We start from the raw sequence: 15,495 nt of genomic DNA on the forward strand, positions 1-15,495 counted from the left end.
TGTGGGAGAGATCTGGAAACAACTACAGATTCGGCCGTTCCACGAGCTCAGGAACGGCCGCGATGCCTTCATCGAGCTCTGCAGATCGACGGACGACAGTGTGGAAATTTCGGCAAGCGGTGGCTAGGGGTTAAGAGAAGCCAAACGCACTAAACACAAGAAAGTCGGGAAACCGAAGCACACAACTCATAACGAAAAGATTGCGGAATGCAGTGCGAAAGCAAAAGTTCGAGAAGACCAACTCTGAAGCCATCGGCGCGCTAGGAATTATTCCGCACAAGAGGCGATCATGTAGGAAGAGCGAGATGAGGCTGTCGCTCGACCACACAATAAAATTTTGCTTAATCCAAATTTGCAATACCGGTTCGACACTAGAATGCTGCGCCTTGGTTCTTCCAAAAGCGGTAGTAATAAGCACGTAGACTGCAGTGTCATTTAGGGTAGTGAGTCAGACATGGAGAGGATATAAGGCGGGTGGAATATGCAACGACAGGGGGCATTCCAGGGCGGCCGCCGGCTCCTTGCGCTGTGGCGCGCCGGTGCCGGCGGCGGCCTGGCTGGGCTGCTGGTGCCTCCATGTAGAGCTGCCGCCGAGCCCAGGCACCGTGCCGCTAACGAAGCGATTGCCTTTAGTGACATCTTTTGCAATAACGACTGCGCGAATCGACGGTATCTCGTAAGGACAGAAAGAGCAGCAGCTGCCGCCGAGCCCAGGCGCCGTGCCTAACACGCAGAAGGTCCCCGGTTGGATTGCGGGCGGAAAGCCGTTTTCGTCGCACTCAGCAAGACACTTGCTACGATCTCTACTGTGACCATTTAAATCAAACGTTCCATCAGCAGGGTGCACATGGCTCAAATGAAACATGAAACGGTTTCAGAACTGGTTGTCGGATTTTAGCGCTGACTTGGAGGCCTGGAAATGCGCGAAACAGCCGCCGCCATGCGATTTGTTGCCACACCGTTGTACAAAACGCAAGGGCTCGTCCGGGATTTGAACCCGGGACCTCCTGCACCCGAAGCAGGAATCATACCCCTAGACCAACGAGCCTATTCGTTCCGAAAACGCACTGCATGTGAATGACGCCACCTTTGATGGTCTCACCATGTAGGGCTGCAGCTCAGCCAGCGTTCTCCCTGTCTGTCGCGGTTGGATTGTTTTTATCGACGTCTTTTACTATAGGAACTTCACGAATCGGAGGGAGCTCGTAGCCGATGCCCTTGCTAACACAGAAGACAAACTGTTGCTATTACGAGTCTCCGGGTGGTACATGAAAACGACCGTCGTTTCCGTGGTGTAGCGGTTATCACGTCTGCTTTACACGCAGAAGGTCCCCGGTTCGATCCCGGGCGGGAACACAACAATTTTAATCTATATTTCGGATTTCATTTCCGAGATGACCTCACGTCCGCGTATGCAGAGACAAGCAATGTCGTATGCTAGACGGATAGGGCGTCATTTTACTGTCAAATACTGTTGCTCTCTTATTGCACCGGTATTTGGTAACTGAGAACGCCCCTAGCTCCATTATGGCTGGCAAAATTTATAATCCGGTTCTTCAGGGCTACTTCAAGTGCGCTTGCTACTGGCTTTCCTGAGCTCACCCTGCTCGCCTTGTCACAGCTCTGTCAAAGTGTGATGCTAACTAATAATGAGAAACTCTTAGCCACGCTCAATCTTACATGCCACCCCTTGGTTGTTGCCGTCGCTAGTAAGATGAGGGTAGACTGTCGCACAATTAAGCTGAATCTCCACTCACGGTGCACATATTCCGCAAAGACAACCTTGTTTTCCGTTGCATGCAAAATTACCGTCTGCGTTTCTATCGAATTCCACCTACGTACTTTACTGGTGCCGCATTCTTGTTATATCCACGTGCTATAACAGGCGTCTACTCTTCATTGAGGAGCTGCAACCGGGACTGAGTTCCACCTACTCTTCAGCACGGTCAAAATGGCACGGCTCGTCCGGGATTTGAACCCGGGACCTCCTGCACACAAAGCAGGAATCATACCCCTAGACCAACGAGCCACCTGTCTGGAGCAGTTAAGTTAATCCCAAGTATTGGACCTCACAGGGAACACAAACTTTCACGTGAATTCGCAAGATAAACGCTTTCTGCAGGCAGCACTCACCACTGATGAGAAGAATATTAAAGGCAACGAACAGAAAGCGAAATAACTTCATCGAGCACTGCTTATGATCAGCCGGCAGTGCCTCAGTTTCGGTATGTGGTTTCTCAGGGTTAAGAGAAGGCGAATGCACTAAACAAAAGAACATCGGGAAACCAAGCACCAACTCATAACGAAAAGATTGCACGATATACTGCAAGCAAAATTTCCAGAAGACGGATACTGAAGACGCCGCAGACAACAGAATTATTCTATGCAGTAACGATTATCTAGGAAGCGTGAATTGCATGTGCTGCTCCACCGCACAACTTCTTATGATACTGTTTTACTTATTCTAAATTTTCATTACCTCATCGTCTCTAGAATACTGTGTGGTTATCACCTGGTTTCCAACAGCGATAGTAGTAAGTAAATCGACTAAAAAGTCTTTCAAAGTAGGTCAGACACAAAAAAAAAAAAAATCGGAGCTGCGTGTAGCTCATGTCATTCTGCTTTCAAACGTGAATCTCCGGCTGGGAGTAGTGGCGTACTTCTGTAATCCAAGCTTCTGGGAGGCCGTTGTGTGGGAGAGATCTGGAAACAACTACAGATTCGGCCGTTCCACGAGCTCAGGAACGGCCGCGATGCCTTCATCGAGCTCTGCAGATCGACGGACGACAGTGTGGAAATTTCGGCAAGCGGTGGCTAGGGGTTAAGAGAAGCCAAACGCACTAAACACAAGAAAGTCGGGAAACCGAAGCACACAACTCATAACGAAAAGATTGCGGAATGCAGTGCGAAAGCAAAAGTTCGAGAAGACCAACTCTGAAGCCATCGGCGCGCTAGGAATTATTCCGCACAAGAGGCGATCATGTAGGAAGAGCGAGATGAGGCTGTCGCTCGACCACACAATAAAATTTTGCTTAATCCAAATTTGCAATACCGGTTCGACACTAGAATGCTGCGCCTTGGTTCTTCCAAAAGCGGTAGTAATAAGCACGTAGACTGCAGTGTCATTTAGGGTAGTGAGTCAGACATGGAGAGGATATAAGGCGGGTGGAATATGCAACGACAGGGGGCATTCCAGGGCGGCCGCCGGCTCCTTGCGCTGTGGCGCGCCGGTGCCGGCGGCGGCCTGGCTGGGCTGCTGGTGCCTCCATGTAGAGCTGCCGCCGAGCCCAGGCACCGTGCCGCTAACGAAGCGATTGCCTTTAGTGACATCTTTTGCAATAACGACTGCGCGAATCGACGGTATCTCGTAAGGACAGAAAGAGCAGCAGCTGCCGCCGAGCCCAGGCGCCGTGCCTAACACGCAGAAGGTCCCCGGTTGGATTGCGGGCGGAAAGCCGTTTTCGTCGCACTCAGCAAGACACTTGCTACGATCTCTACTGTGACCATTTAAATCAAACGTTCCATCAGCAGGGTGCACATGGCTCAAATGAAACATGAAACGGTTTCAGAACTGGTTGTCGGATTTTAGCGCTGACTTGGAGGCCTGGAAATGCGCGAAACAGCCGCCGCCATGCGATTTGTTGCCACACCGTTGTACAAAACGCAAGGGCTCGTCCGGGATTTGAACCCGGGACCTCCTGCACCCGAAGCAGGAATCATACCCCTAGACCAACGAGCCTATTCGTTCCGAAAACGCACTGCATGTGAATGACGCCACCTTTGATGGTCTCACCATGTAGGGCTGCAGCTCAGCCAGCGTTCTCCCTGTCTGTCGCGGTTGGATTGTTTTTATCGACGTCTTTTACTATAGGAACTTCACGAATCGGAGGGAGCTCGTAGCCGATGCCCTTGCTAACACAGAAGACAAACTGTTGCTATTACGAGTCTCCGGGTGGTACATGAAAACGACCGTCGTTTCCGTGGTGTAGCGGTTATCACGTCTGCTTTACACGCAGAAGGTCCCCGGTTCGATCCCGGGCGGGAACACAACAATTTTAATCTATATTTCGGATTTCATTTCCGAGATGACCTCACGTCCGCGTATGCAGAGACAAGCAATGTCGTATGCTAGACGGATAGGGCGTCATTTTACTGTCAAATACTGTTGCTCTCTTATTGCACCGGTATTTGGTAACTGAGAACGCCCCTAGCTCCATTATGGCTGGCAAAATTTATAATCCGGTTCTTCAGGGCTACTTCAAGTGCGCTTGCTACTGGCTTTCCTGAGCTCACCCTGCTCGCCTTGTCACAGCTCTGTCAAAGTGTGATGCTAACTAATAATGAGAAACTCTTAGCCACGCTCAATCTTACATGCCACCCCTTGGTTGTTGCCGTCGCTAGTAAGATGAGGGTAGACTGTCGCACAATTAAGCTGAATCTCCACTCACGGTGCACATATTCCGCAAAGACAACCTTGTTTTCCGTTGCATGCAAAATTACCGTCTGCGTTTCTATCGAATTCCACCTACGTACTTTACTGGTGCCGCATTCTTGTTATATCCACGTGCTATAACAGGCGTCTACTCTTCATTGAGGAGCTGCAACCGGGACTGAGTTCCACCTACTCTTCAGCACGGTCAAAATGGCACGGCTCGTCCGGGATTTGAACCCGGGACCTCCTGCACACAAAGCAGGAATCATACCCCTTTTTTTTTTTTTTTTTTTACTGAAACTAAAATCCTAAAACATGACTATATAATGTAGACTGCTTACTGAAATAAAGGTTAAAACACGAAAACTTCCGTCCTGGTGTAGAGAAGAAACATACATAAAGGCGGCAAATTCAGAAACAGTATAAAAGAAAATGGCTCACACAGGTGACCTTAGCCAACACCCTCTCTTTCAAATGTCAGGCTAAGCATATTGGCAAAATCATCTCGGAGGCCTGGCAATCGCAAGCGCTGCCAGTAAGCAGTAAGCATGTACTGCCGAAACGCTAGGTGTCCATCCTCTTCATGACAACTGTTGACAAAATGTACGAAATGGCCAATCAACCACATGACGGTATGGAGCTTCGTCCGCGGAAAAAAGGAAGAATCGGGCCGGACGATGATGTCAATAGTATAAGCGGCCTCAGCAGACCTAGTGACAAAAGCGAGTTGTTTCCCGAGCCAACGCCAATTAGCAAGGTGCCCACAGCAGGTGAATCGATGTTCAAGGGTATCCAGGAGACCACACCGAGTACAGGTGTCCGTGTCAGAAAGACCAATACGGTGCAGTCGTACATTGGTGGGAACCAAATTATTTATTACCCTATACCACGTGGACGCCACGGCCATAGAGTGGATCGGCAGACTAACGTTCTTCCAGACGTTCCTCCAGGACACGGATGGAGACGCCAGTTCTATTGGATTGGGACTGGCCAGCCCCTCCCAGCGGGCAATCAAGCTCTTGGTCGTTGGCACCGGTCGCCGCAAGAAGACGTCACCGAGGTAACTCACCGCAATGTAAAATTCCCGAATGTGTTTCAACTTAAAATTTAGGCGTCCGACATCGACAGGTGGAGCAAGGCTCGCCGGACGCACAACAGTAAAAAGCCTGGATGTAATTGAAGTCACTTCTTGCGTAACAATTAGAGTCGTTCGGCGGACGTACAAAGCAGACGCCTTGCGAGTAATGTCAGAGAGGCCCAAGCCTCCGGAGAGACGCGGTTTCGTCATTACCTCGTAACGTAACTTGAATAGATGGCCCTTCCATATAAACCTGCTAGACAATTGGCGCAACCTTTTCGCCACCATCATGGGAAGTGGGAACAGCTGAGCAACATAATAAGCTTTACATAGGACGTAGGTGTCTAAAATTCTGACTTTTTGCAAAATGGTAGCAGAGCGCTGCTCATGGACCATCAGAGCCCCCTGTATCTTCTCGGTGACAGATTTCCAATTGAGAGCCGCCATTTTTAGAGGACACCGATCAATGATAATCCCCAAGGACGTATGGCGATCGACAAAAGTGGCCCAAGGGACGTCAGCATCGCGAAATCCTCGAATATCAAGGAACTTACATTTACCCTGATTGAGACGCGCTCCAGAGACACGACAGTATGCATCAACTGCCCCTTTCAACAACGGGATATCATCTCGTTGACGGAGGAGAACAACGACATCATCCGCATATGCCTTAACCGAGAGCTTCCCACCAGAGAGGGACATACCCTGAAGCTTGAGAGCAATAGTCCGAAGCAGCGGTTCCAGGGACAAAACGAATAAAGACATAGAGAGCGGACTACCCTGAGGCACTCCGCGGCGGATAGCAATGGGCGGCGTCAGCTGCCCATTGACTGACACCCGAGCTGTTATTCCCCTGTACAAATTGCCAAGAACACCACGTGATGAAGCGTTAAAACCTATTGTACCTAAAACACGATCTAAAAACACATGACTGACGTGATCAAAAGCCTTATAAAAATCAAGGAAGGCAAAGGCACAATGTACGTTTGTAACCGCCGCAACCGAGACAACATCCCGATATTCGGCTACTGGTGTCAGAATAGATCTATCATGAAAACAACATTGATGTGCACCAATCACACCCCGAAGCAGAGAAGACAGCCGGCTATTGAGCGCTCTAGCAGCTGTCTTATAGTCAAAATTCAGCAATGTGAGCGGACGAAGATTGGCAGCAGATAAACGACCAGAGGACTTCGGGATTAAAACAATTTTCCCTACTTTAAAATCGGCAGGCACATCCATCCCTCTGACAATCTCATTTAAAATCTGCGTAAAAATGCCACCCAAAAGAGGCCAAAAACGGAGATAAAATTCTTTAGGCAGGCCGTCTGGACCCGGCGATTTACTGGACGGAGAGCGAGCAATAAAATCGAAAACATCATCTACCTGGAACTCCCGGAGAAATTCGCCGTTCGCGTCAGGCGCGATCGTCGCAGTTAGATCCCCAAAGACATCATCCGAAAGAGACTCACCAGAATCATCGGCAGAATAGAGACTAGTGTAATACTGATGAAGAGCACGAACCATTTCCTCCTGTGCACTAAGCTGTCGCCCATCATCCACCGTAAGAGAAGAGATGAAGGAGCGACGACGACGAGTCTGATGCCGTAGCAGGTGGTACAAGGATGTCAGTTCGCCTTCAACAAGAGAGTGAGGTTTCGACTTAACTCGCAGACCATCCATCTGTCGTCGTTTAAGGCTCAAGAGCTTGGCTTTAATACGACGAACATCATGGATCCGCAGTGGAGAGGTACCCGCCGCGTCATATAGTTCACGCAGGACAGAGTAGTAATATTCATACGTGTTCTTAAAATCACGCGTCCTAGCAGCACAGTAGAAAATCAAAGTCTGACGAATCTTGGGCTTGGCAAACGCAGTCCACCAAACCAGCAAGGAGGGGTATCGCGGGACAGAGCGAAGACATCGCTCCCACACGCCACTTATAACATCATCCATAGCACTGTCGGCAAGGTGGGAAACATTTAACATCCACTGGGAACGATAAAGTTTTGCAGGTTGGCGACTAAGATTTACAGTTGCAGTAAAAGCACAATGGTCAGAAAAACTAGTAGGAATAACATCGACAGAAAGAATTTTATCACATAAAAAATCAGATAAATAGAATCTGTCGAGTCTACTGCATGAGGACGCGGTAAAAAACGTATATTTCACCAGGGTTGGATATTTGTGTTCCCAAACATCACGCAGATGCATCGTACGAACTAAGTCATGTAAATCACGGCAATAATTAAAATTGGGGGACTGGTCTGCAGGGCGTAAAACACAATTAAAATCGCCTCCGAGCAGGAGACTCCGAGGACTCTGGCGCAAAAGATAAATAAGCTCTTCTTTATAAAAGCGCGATCGAGCCACAGTGTGACCCGAACCAGAGGGGGCATACAAAACAACGAGGCGCAGATCAAAAAGACGACAACCAATCCCACGGCCAGAGTCAAGGAATTCAATGTCAGTAATAGGAATGCCCTCTCGAAAGAAAAGAGCAGTTCCTGTTGAATATTCCGGCGCGACATTAAAAACAGTTTGAAATCCAGGTAGAGAGAGATCAGAAAACAACACTTCCTGCAAGAACACTACGTCCGCACAGGCGTCGTAAATAAACTGCCGCAAAGAGGCAATGCGAACGTCGGACTCAATACGGTTAACATTTAAGGTAAGAAAGGTGTATGCTTGAACCATAGAGAGAAAAGCGAGAAAACAAATCACCTACACCGACGCACCAGCGTCACAGTCCATAGCAGGGGTGACTGAGGCATCCGAGGGAGGGGGACTGCTACCCCGTTCCGCGGATCCCTTACGTTTCGGTTTTTTACGAACAGCATTAACGTTCGGCTGAACGCGTAACTTGCGTCGGCTGACGGGCAAGGAAACTTCAGCCGCCGGTGACGTAGGAGGGTCAAGTTCTGTATCCGACACCACCCGCGCCGGTCCACATGCGGGATCCGGGGTCGCGGGGGAAACATCCGACAAAACGGAATGGTCAACACCTGCACTAGCTTCCGGCAAACATGGACTGCACGGAGGCGAAACGTGAGCAGGAAGGTCCGAGGCCGCAGAGTTGGAAGGAAGCGGAGCAGCTCCGCTGGCAGAAGTATGGGGCAGCGAAGCAGGAAGTTGTCGCGGCTCCACTTGTTGTGACATCGAAGTCGGTTCGGAAGACGGCGCCAACAGGCCCGACCGACGACCCGACTCGAGAGAAGCTGCGTCGGAGGCCGGAGGGGCGCCAGCAGCCGCCACCGGAACCGCTACCTCAGGAGGGCAGGGAGCAGCTACAGTACACAGTGGCTCGGAGGATGCCGGTCGCTCGGACTGGGGCATCTCAGGGAGATCCTCATCCGTACTATTTCCATCGTGTGGGCGACGCCTCTTATTATTCAAAAGTGGCACACCCACCTGAGGGACAGACGGAACAACATCAGATTTAGCACGCAAAGGAGGAAATTCTGTATCAGGGGTGCGCAAAACCTGTGGAGGGGCGCTACTACCACTGGACTGTGCTACACCAAGAGCAGAACCACCTGCAACGAGGTCAGCGACCGTTAACTTGCGACGCTGTTCGAGAGAATTTTTTAAAACAAAAACTCTCCGCGGACAGTCGGTACGCACGTGACCACTTTCATTGCACAAAAAACAGGTGCCCACCTGACCACTATATGTTACATGGACACGATATCCACCGATCTGCAGGTGAGATGGAATATTCTGCTTAACGTGCATTTCGACTGAACGAATACCACTGTAACATTGCAGGCGATGTTGGCTTGACCAGCGTTCAAGGCGAATGCTCTTTACATCACCATACTTCTGTAGACCCTCCTTAAGATAGACATTATCCACCTCCGGTGGAAGGTTGTAAACACGAACATTGGTATACGTGATGGAAGCATTGGAAAGCAGCACGGTACTTACAGAATCATCCCGATGCCGAAAGAGAACTTGATGACCATATTTAGAAAGAATTTTATCAACCTGGAGTGGGTCCATAAACTTAACAAAGAAAACATACAGTTCGGTATCAAAATAAGCAGTGTGCACCTGATCCGAATGAACACCAAAGGTATCTACCAACCAATCATGAATCTCAAGAGAACTAGGTTGCACATGGCGGGTTGACTTGTCAAAAGCAAAACTAACTGTAGCCTGACGAGGAATAACCTGGGACGACATTTTCAAAATATGCGGTCGAAACCGCTACACAAAAAACACTGAAATAAGGACAGAAAGTAACACAAGGTACGAAACAACGACGGAGAAACACTCACAGAAGTTGCAACACAACACGTAAACAAAAACGATAGTCCACTATACGTAACGCTACGGCGGAGCGGAAGACTAGGCACGTCCACACTGCACGGCGTCTAAAGCGGAACTTACCCCTAGACCAACGAGCCACCTGTCTGGAGCAGTTAAGTTAATCCCAAGTATTGGACCTCACAGGGAACACAAACTTTCACGTGAATTCGCAAGATAAACGCTTTCTGCAGGCAGCACTCACCACTGATGAGAAGAATATTAAAGGCAACGAACAGAAAGCGAAATAACTTCATCGAGCACTGCTTATGATCAGCCGGCAGTGCCTCAGTTTCGGTATGTGGTTTCTCAGGGTTAAGAGAAGGCGAATGCACTAAACAAAAGAACATCGGGAAACCAAGCACCAACTCATAACGAAAAGATTGCACGATATACTGCAAGCAAAATTTCCAGAAGACGGATACTGAAGACGCCGCAGACAACAGAATTATTCTATGCAGTAACGATTATCTAGGAAGCGTGAATTGCATGTGCTGCTCCACCGCACAACTTCTTATGATACTGTTTTACTTATTCTAAATTTTCATTACCTCATCGTCTCTAGAATACTGTGTGGTTATCACCTGGTTTCCAACAGCGATAGTAGTAAGTAAATCGACTAAAAAGTCTTTCAAAGTAGGTCAGACACAAAAAAAAAAAAAAATCGGAGCTGCGTGTAGCTCATGTCATTCTGCTTTCAAACGTGAATCTCCGGCTGGGAGTAGTGGCGTACTTCTGTAATCCAAGCTTCTGGGAGGCCGTTGTGTGGGAGAGATCTGGAAACAACTACAGATTCGGCCGTTCCACGAGCTCAGGAACGGCCGCGATGCCTTCATCGAGCTCTGCAGATCGACGGACGACAGTGTGGAAATTTCGGCAAGCGGTGGCTAGGGGTTAAGAGAAGCCAAACGCACTAAACACAAGAAAGTCGGGAAACCGAAGCACACAACTCATAACGAAAAGATTGCGGAATGCAGTGCGAAAGCAAAAGTTCGAGAAGACCAACTCTGAAGCCATCGGCGCGCTAGGAATTATTCCGCACAAGAGGCGATCATGTAGGAAGAGCGAGATGAGGCTGTCGCTCGACCACACAATAAAATTTTGCTTAATCCAAATTTGCAATACCGGTTCGACACTAGAATGCTGCGCCTTGGTTCTTCCAAAAGCGGTAGTAATAAGCACGTAGACTGCAGTGTCATTTAGGGTAGTGAGTCAGACATGGAGAGGATATAAGGCGGGTGGAATATGCAACGACAGGGGGCATTCCAGGGCGGCCGCCGGCTCCTTGCGCTGTGGCGCGCCGGTGCCGGCGGCGGCCTGGCTGGGCTGCTGGTGCCTCCATGTACAGCTGCCGCCGAGCCCAGGCACCGTGCCGCTAACGAAGCGATTGCCTTTAGTGACATCTTTTGCAATAACGACTGCGCGAATCGACGGTATCTCGTAAGGACAGAAAGAGCAGCAGCTGCCGCCGAGCCCAGGCGCCGTGCCTAACACGCAGAAGGTCCCCGGTTGGATTGCGGGCGGAAAGCCGTTTTCGTCGCACTCAGCAAGACACTTGCTACGATCTCTACTGTGACCATTTAAATCAAACGTTCCATCAGCAGGGTGCACATGGCTCAAATGAAACATGAAACGGTTTCAGAACTGGTTGTCGGATTTTAGCGCTGACTTGGAGGCCTGGAAATGCGCGAAACAGCCGCCGCCATGCGATTTGTTGCCACACCGTTGTACAAAACGCAAGGGCTCGTCCGGGATTTGAACCCGGGACCTCCTGCACCCGAAGCAGGAATCATACCCCTAGACCAACGAGCCTATTCGTTCCGAAAACGCACTGCATGTGAATGACGCCACCTTTGATGGTCTCACCATGTAGGGCTGCAGCTCAGCCAGCGTTCTCCCTGTCTGTCGCGGTTGGATTGTTTTTATCGACGTCTTTTACTATAGGAACTTCACGAATCGGAGGGAGCTCGTAGCCGATGCCCTTGCTAACACAGAAGACAAACTGTTGCTATTACGAGTCTCCGGGTGGTACATGAAAACGACCGTCGTTTCCGTGGTGTAGCGGTTATCACGTCTGCTTTACACGCAGAAGGTCCCCGGTTCGATCCCGGGCGGGAACACAACAATTTTAATCTATATTTCGGATTTCATTTCCGAGATGACCTCACGTCCGCGTATGCAGAGACAAGCAATGTCGTATGCTAGACGGATAGGGCGTCATTTTACTGTCAAATACTGTTGCTCTCTTATTGCACCGGTATTTGGTAACTGAGAACGCCCCTAGCTCCATTATGGCTGGCAAAATTTATAATCCGGTTCTTCAGGGCTACTTCAAGTGCGCTTGCTACTGGCTTTCCTGAGCTCACCCTACTCGCCTTGTCACAGCTCTGTCAAAGTGTGATGCTAACTAATAATGAGAAACTCTTAGCCACGCTCAATCTTACATGCCACCCCTTGGTTGTTGCCGTCGCTAGTAAGATGAGGGTAGACTGTCGCACAATTAAGCTGAATCTCCACTCACGGTGCACATATTCCGCAAAGACAACCTTGTTTTCCGTTGCATGCAAAATTACCGTCTGCGTTTCTATCGAATTCCACCTACGTACTTTACTGGTGCCGCATTCTTGTTATATCCACGTGCTATAACAGGCGTCTACTCTTCATTGAGGAGCTGCAACCGGGACTGAGTTCCACCTACTCTTCAGCACGGTCAAAATGGCACGGCTCGTCCGGGATTTGAACCCGGGACCTCCTGCACACAAAGCAGGAATCATACCCCTAGACCAACGAGCCACCTGTCTGGAGCAGTTAAGTTAATCCCAAGTATTGGACCTCACAGGGAACACAAACTTTCACGTGAATTCGCAAGATAAACGCTTTCTGCAGGCAGCACTCACCACTGATGAGAAGAATATTAAAGGCAACGAACAGAAAGCGAAATAACTTCATCGAGCACTGCTTATGATCAGCCGGCAGTGCCTCAGTTTCGGTATGTGGTTTCTCAGGGTTAAGAGAAGGCGAATGCACTAAACAAAAGAACATCGGGAAACCAAGCACCAACTCATAACGAAAAGATTGCACGATATACTGCAAGCAAAATTTCCAGAAGACGGATACTGAAGACGCCGCAGACAACAGAATTATTCTATGCAGTAACGATTATCTAGGAAGCGTGAATTGCATGTGCTGCTCCACCGCACAACTTCTTATGATACTGTTTTACTTATTCTAAATTTTCATTACCTCATCGTCTCTAGAATACTGTGTGGTTATCACCTGGTTTCCAACAGCGATAGTAGTAAGTAAATCGACTAAAAAGTCTTTCAAAGTAGGTCAGACACAAAAAAAAAAAAAAAATCGGAGCTGCGTGTAGCTCATGTCATTCTGCTTTCAAACGTGAATCTCCGGCTGGGAGTAGTGGCGTACTTCTGTAATCCAAGCTTCTGGGAGGCCGTTGTGTGGGAGAGATCTGGAAACAACTACAGATTCGGCCGTTCCACGAGCTCAGGAACGGCCGCGATGCCTTCATCGAGCTCTGCAGATCGACGGACGACAGTGTGGAAATTTCGGCAAGCGGTGGCTAGGGGTTAAGAGAAGCCAAACGCACTAAACACAAGAAAGTCGGGAAACCGAAGCACACAACTCATAACGAAAAGATTGCGGAATGCAGTGCGGAAGCAAAAGTTCGAGAAGACCAACTCTGAAGCCATCGGCGCGCTAGGAATTATTCCGCACAAGAGGCGATCATGTAGGAAGAGCGAGATGAGGCTGTCGCTCGACCACACAATAAAATTTTGCTTAATCCAAATTTGCAATACCGGTTCGACACTAGAATGCTGCGCCTTGGTTCTTCCAAAAGCGGTAGTAATAAGCACGTAGACTGCAGTGTCATTTAGGGTAGTGAGTCAGACATGGAGAGGATATAAGGCGGGTGGAATATGCAACGACAGGGGGCATTCCAGGGCGGCCGCCGGCTCCTTGCGCTGTGGCGCGCCGGTGCCGGCGGCGGCCTGGCTGGGCTGCTGGTGCCTCCATGTACAGCTGCCGCCGAGCCCAGGCACCGTGCCGCTAACGAAGCGATTGCCTTTAGTGACATCTTTTGCAATAACGACTGCGCGAATCGACGGTATCTCGTAAGGACAGAAAGAGCAGCAGCTGCCGCCGAGCCCAGGCGCCGTGCCTAACACGCAGAAGGTCCCCGGTTGGATTGCGGGCGGAAAGCCGTTTTCGTCGCACTCAGCAAGACACTTGCTACGATCTCTACTGTGACCATTTAAATCAAACGTTCCATCAGCAGGGTGCACATGGCTCAAATGAAACATGAAACGGTTTCAGAACTGGTTGTCGGATTTTAGCGCTGACTTGGAGGCCTGGAAATGCGCGAAACAGCCGCCGCCATGCGATTTGTTGCCACACCGTTGTACAAAACGCAAGGGCTCGTCCGGGATTTGAACCCGGGACCTCCTGCACCCGAAGCAGGAATCATACCCCTAGACCAACGAGCCTATTCGTTCCGAAAACGCACTGCATGTGAATGACGCCACCTTTGATGGTCTCACCATGTAGGGCTGCAGCTCAGCCAGCGTTCTCCCTGTCTGTCGCGGTTGGATTGTTTTTATCGACGTCTTTTACTATAGGAACTTCACGAATCGGAGGGAGCTCGTAGCCGATGCCCTTGCTAACACAGAAGACAAACTGTTGCTATTACGAGTCTCCGGGTGGTACATGAAAACGACCGTCGTTTCCGTGGTGTAGCGGTTATCACGTCTGCTTTACACGCAGAAGGTCCCCGGTTCGATCCCGGGCGGGAACACAACAATTTTAATCTATATTTCGGATTTCATTTCCGAGATGACCTCACGTCCGCGTATGCAGAGACAAGCAATGTCGTATGCTAGACGGATAGGGCGTCATTTTACTGTCAAATACTGTTGCTCTCTTATTGCACCGGTATTTGGTAACTGAGAACGCCCCTAGCTCCATTATGGCTGGCAAAATTTATAATCCGGTTCTTCAGGGCTACTTCAAGTGCGCTTGCTACTGGCTTTCCTGAGCTCACCCTGCTCGCCTTGTCACAGCTCTGTCAAAGTGTGATGCTAACTAATAATGAGAAACTCTTAGCCACGCTCAATCTTACATGCCACCCCTTGGTTGTTGCCGTCGCTAGTAAGATGAGGGTAGACTGTCGCACAATTAAGCTGAATCTCCACTCACGGTGCACATATTCCGCAAAGACAACCTTGTTTTCCGTTGCATGCAAAATTACCGTCTGCGTTTCTATCGAATTCCACCTACGTACTTTACTGGTGCCGCATTCTTGTTATATCCACGTGCTATAACAGGCGTCTACTCTTCATTGAGGAGCTGCAACCGGGACTGAGTTCCACCTACTCTTCAGCACGGTCAAAATGGCACGGCTCGTCCGGGATTTGAACCCGGGACCTCCTGCACACAAAGCAGGAATCATACCCCTTTTTTTTTTTTTTTTTTTTACTGAAACTAAAATCCTAAAACATGACTATATAATGTAGACTGCTTACTGAAATAAAGGTTAAAACACGAAAACTTCCGTCCTGGTGTAGAGAAGAAACATACATAAAGGCGGCAAATTCAGAAACAGTATAAAAGAAAATGGCTCACACAGGTGACCTTAGCCAACACCCTCTCTTTCAAATGT

The 15,495-nt window shown here is 49.3% G+C and overlaps 10 non-coding genes across 10 annotated transcripts; 4 read left to right on the top strand and 6 right to left on the bottom strand.

Moving 5' to 3' along the window:
• Window positions 1-976: 976 nt before the first annotated feature.
• On the bottom strand, window positions 977-1,048 carry Trnap-cgg. Its single transcript has one exon. It is a non-coding gene; the product is annotated as a tRNA-Pro (tRNA).
• Window positions 1,049-1,283: 235 nt separating this feature from the next.
• On the top strand, window positions 1,284-1,356 carry Trnav-uac. The gene has a single exon. It is a non-coding gene; the product is annotated as a tRNA-Val (tRNA).
• A 601-nt stretch (window positions 1,357-1,957) lies between these two features.
• Window positions 1,958-2,029, bottom strand: Trnat-ugu. The gene has a single exon. It is a non-coding gene; the product is annotated as a tRNA-Thr (tRNA).
• Window positions 2,030-3,667: 1,638 nt separating this feature from the next.
• Trnap-cgg lies at window positions 3,668-3,739 on the bottom strand. Its single transcript has one exon. It is a non-coding gene; the product is annotated as a tRNA-Pro (tRNA).
• Window positions 3,740-3,974: 235 nt separating this feature from the next.
• Trnav-uac lies at window positions 3,975-4,047 on the top strand. The gene has a single exon. It is a non-coding gene; the product is annotated as a tRNA-Val (tRNA).
• Window positions 4,048-11,558: 7,511 nt separating this feature from the next.
• Window positions 11,559-11,630, bottom strand: Trnap-cgg. Its single transcript has one exon. It is a non-coding gene; the product is annotated as a tRNA-Pro (tRNA).
• Window positions 11,631-11,865: 235 nt separating this feature from the next.
• Trnav-uac lies at window positions 11,866-11,938 on the top strand. Its single transcript has one exon. It is a non-coding gene; the product is annotated as a tRNA-Val (tRNA).
• Window positions 11,939-12,539: 601 nt separating this feature from the next.
• Trnat-ugu lies at window positions 12,540-12,611 on the bottom strand. Its single transcript has one exon. It is a non-coding gene; the product is annotated as a tRNA-Thr (tRNA).
• A 1,640-nt stretch (window positions 12,612-14,251) lies between these two features.
• On the bottom strand, window positions 14,252-14,323 carry Trnap-cgg. The gene has a single exon. It is a non-coding gene; the product is annotated as a tRNA-Pro (tRNA).
• A 235-nt stretch (window positions 14,324-14,558) lies between these two features.
• Trnav-uac lies at window positions 14,559-14,631 on the top strand. The gene has a single exon. It is a non-coding gene; the product is annotated as a tRNA-Val (tRNA).
• The last annotated feature ends 864 nt before the right edge of the window (window positions 14,632-15,495 follow it).

The sequence above is a fragment of the Schistocerca piceifrons genome, chromosome 2 (assembly GCF_021461385.2).
Source record: "Schistocerca piceifrons isolate TAMUIC-IGC-003096 chromosome 2, iqSchPice1.1, whole genome shotgun sequence".
Lineage (NCBI taxonomy): Eukaryota > Metazoa > Arthropoda > Insecta > Orthoptera > Acrididae > Schistocerca > Schistocerca piceifrons.